This window comes from Anthonomus grandis, chromosome 9, assembly GCF_022605725.1.
Source record: "Anthonomus grandis grandis chromosome 9, icAntGran1.3, whole genome shotgun sequence".
Lineage (NCBI taxonomy): Eukaryota > Metazoa > Arthropoda > Insecta > Coleoptera > Curculionidae > Anthonomus > Anthonomus grandis.
Window position 1 is genome coordinate 11,651,249 of NC_065554.1, and position 3,841 is coordinate 11,655,089.

Genomic DNA, 3,841 nt, shown 5'->3' on the forward strand with positions numbered 1-3,841 from the left:
TCTGTCCGAAATCCGCTACTCAACGCCATTAAGGCCGATTTACACGATGCCAGTAACTGGCGCCAGTCTCACTGGCACGCCAGCGCTGGTATCGTATAGACACTATTCTGTGCCAGTTCAGTGCTGGCCGACTGCACTGGCGAGAATAGAGGGTTCGCCTATTTTTCATGCCAGTCGATTTCACCTCCATGCTCCGCAACACCCGCGCCAGTGCTTAGGCAGCGTCTAAACACGTTGCTGCCAGTCAGTAGCATACTTAGGAAGGCTGTCTTGAAAGTTGAATTATTTAGTTTATTTTTTGTAATTATTTCTGGGTGTTTTTGAAAAAATGGCCTGTAAGTTTAGTGCAGATGAAACTTTAAAGCTTGTTCAACTGTATAGAGAGCATAAATGCCTATGGAATATTCGATGCCAGGAATATAAAAACAAACAAAACCGAACATCGGCTTTTCAACAAATTCGGACCGAAATTGGTATCGAAGTTATTACGATTGAGGACATAAAAAATAAGATAAAAAGTATTAGAAATACTTACTATTTAGAAGTCGTTAAAATCGAGAAATCTACTAGATCTGGCGCTGGGGGAAATGTCTATATACCGAGAGTAACATGTTTTGAGGAATTAAATTCCTTTATCAAAAATGTGGCAATAAGACGAAGAACAACGGTAAGAAAAATAATATGTATATTTATAAGTTTAGTTTAACATTATTTACTATTTTTATAATACTATATATGTGACCAAATTGCCACGGAACACTACCGTCGTCCATAAAAAAATTCTTATATTTATCTCTTTTTTCTCTAGCAGTATTTGCTGAATGATTGCTTCCTTGATTCGAGATACTTTTTAAGGAAGTTATTTCATGCCTCCATAAGCTTGGTATAATATTTCCATCTTGATCTTCCCAGTGGCGAAGCGTGAACTTTTTTTTCGGGTAGACAAACAATAAAATCGTTAATTAGAAAAAAATGTGTATTCAATATTATTCACTTTAATGAAACACAGAATGAAAGCGCATGAAATATTAACTCAAAGAGAAAAATTATGTAGTGATATAAAAAAGAAATAAATAATTACTACTAGCATAAAAAGATAGATAGATAAAAATAAATACTACTTACGAAAAAACACAACTAAAATACAATTGCCAATATCGAACAATCGTTCATAAATAACCAATAAAAAAACCTTTTCTATACACCCAAAAATAAAAATACTAATTATTAAATTACTATAGCACACCCCCCACCAAATGCAGATTCATCAAAACAAAACAAAACTGAAGATGTATTGCGGCCGACCAGATCAAGCGTGTCCATAAACAATAACCCTCAACAGCATAATAAAATAGCTGGTCGACTTCGATAGACAAAAGCTCGAATGTCTTCCCCGCCAGTAAATTTTGCATACGTAATAGGCTGAATGCGGCCGGACCTCTGTAGCCTGCTTGATGCGTATTTGATTCGATATGCTCCAAATTTCGGAAGACAAATATCAATGTGTCTTCCTGGGGCTCGTATACATTAATTGGGTGTCAGCCCTGTATTTTTATCTTAATCGGTGCGGCAGGTGGGGCGCGCCTTCGGATTAATCATGTTTAGATACTATATAATAATAGTAAGGATACGGATAGCGACTACGTTCTGTGTTAATTTTTTTTTAATTTTAATTCAACAATTACATTAAATAATTGCGTGATAAATTAATGACAAATAACTGGATAATTTTGGGTAGACAGTGTCTACCTTGTCTACTCGTACGCTTCGCCACTGGATCTTCCCTATCTATACAAGTTGCAGTGATATAGGATTTTGATTTTTTTCTTAGCCAGTTATGTAGTGCACAAGTTGCAAAAATGATTGCATCTACCGTATTCAAGTTAGTCGATACTGCCTTTTCAAAAATACGAAACCTACTGACTAAAATCCCAAAAGCGTTTTCGACTATACGTCTGGCACGTGATAGTCTGTAATTAAATATTTTTTCTTCTGCACTGAGGTTAACGCCTGGATATGGCTTTAATAAATATGTCTTAAGCGGAAATGCTGCATCTCCAACAATAACTCCATCTTCAGGTAACAGGCCATTTTCTAGTTGCTCGTGAACTGAACAGTTTTTGAAAACACCACCATCAGATGCATTGCCACTTGCGCCAACGTTTATGTATGAAAAACAGTAGTTGTGATCAACAATAGCTAACAATATGATGCTGCTTGTTTTTTTATAGTTAAAAAATTCACTTCCACTATTAGAGCTATGATTTCCATACATGTTTTCCATCTATTGAGCCATAACACGTTGGAAAATTCCATTTTGTATTAAAGCCCGCCTCAATGGTTTTCCATTCCTCTTCTGTATTTGGCATCTAAAAAATGAAATAACATGATTAGATATTTTTTCTTTTTGTAACCTATTGAAATTACAGTTTTGTTATAATATTTTGTTCTTTTATTTGCAGGATAACATAGAAAATCGAAGAAAACCCTATCAACGACATGGAACGTTCAGTTTCACCAAGCTCGGAAAATAGGTGTCAGGTTGCTCCGGCAGTAACATCACCCGCGGAGAATGAATCAAGCACAGAAAAACGGCCACTTACTACAGCATCCCTAGAATCTAAGAGTAGCAAACTCTCACAAATGTCTTCATTGATTGATGATTTAAAAAATATAGATAAAAATATGGAAGAAACAGAAGATGACGTATTTGGAAAGAGTGTATCAGCTCAATTAAAGAAATTATCCGAAGAACAAGCAATCATTGCTCAAGAAAAAATACAGAGCATATTAACTCAATGCATACTTGCTGATATAAAAGCCAAGAAACCTAATTGCCAATCCATTTTCTCACCCATAGTCGCTTCTTTTTTTCAATTCTTCATCTAACATATTTCTCAATTCATCTTTTAGTAACATAATCACGGTTCTTATTGTTCTTTTTTTGAAAAGTTCAATTTTTCTCGAATTCATTTTTAAAAACAACACAGTACAAATTCACAAATGACTTGAACTTAATGACATCATGTAAACAACTTTAGGTACCACACTTGGCCAGTAAAAAACTGGCTTGCCAGTGAGCCTGGCGCCAGTTACTGGCATCGTGTAAATCGGCCTTTAAACTACTAGATTTTCATTTGGATATTTGAATTCTTTCTCAGTCAGTTGGTGGAGTTTGAACGAATTATGGGAGCCGTGTAATATACCCATCGTACATTCAGGGCGGATAATGCAACATTCCCAAAAGATAACATCTAGCCCTTCATTTATTGTCAATGTTCTCTCATGGTCAGCACCTTTAAAAACTTTGATATATTGTCAAAAATCAACTATGAAGAAGTTGCCTAATAAGAGAGAGTTACTTCACATTATTAAAAATTATCTTAAAAAAACTTTATTAAGTTTAATGGTTACCGTTTTTACAAAAATTATTTAAAATTGTCCCCATTTGTTCGATCCAAACAAATATTCAATCTTGCTCGGCATTTCACAAGCTTCGAAAATAAAATCTGGTGTCCACGATTAAGTCCCGAGAATTTTTAATACGCTCTTCAATTTCTTCTGTAGTATTTACTGCTTCATCATGATACACCAATTCTTTAGACCCACAGTAAGAAATTGCAAAGCGTTAAATCTGGGAAGCAAGGAGGCCAAGAAAGGGATGAATTGCACCCCATCTACCTAATTGGAAACCCATTATTTAGAAGTTCCTGAACTTTGCGTCTAAACTGTGTAACAGGTCTAAGAATCACATATCCCGTCTCACATTTAGAGAAATATTTGTGGCAGATTGCGTCAAAGAAAATCTAAATAAATTTCACCGCCAGTTGAGGTGGGAAAA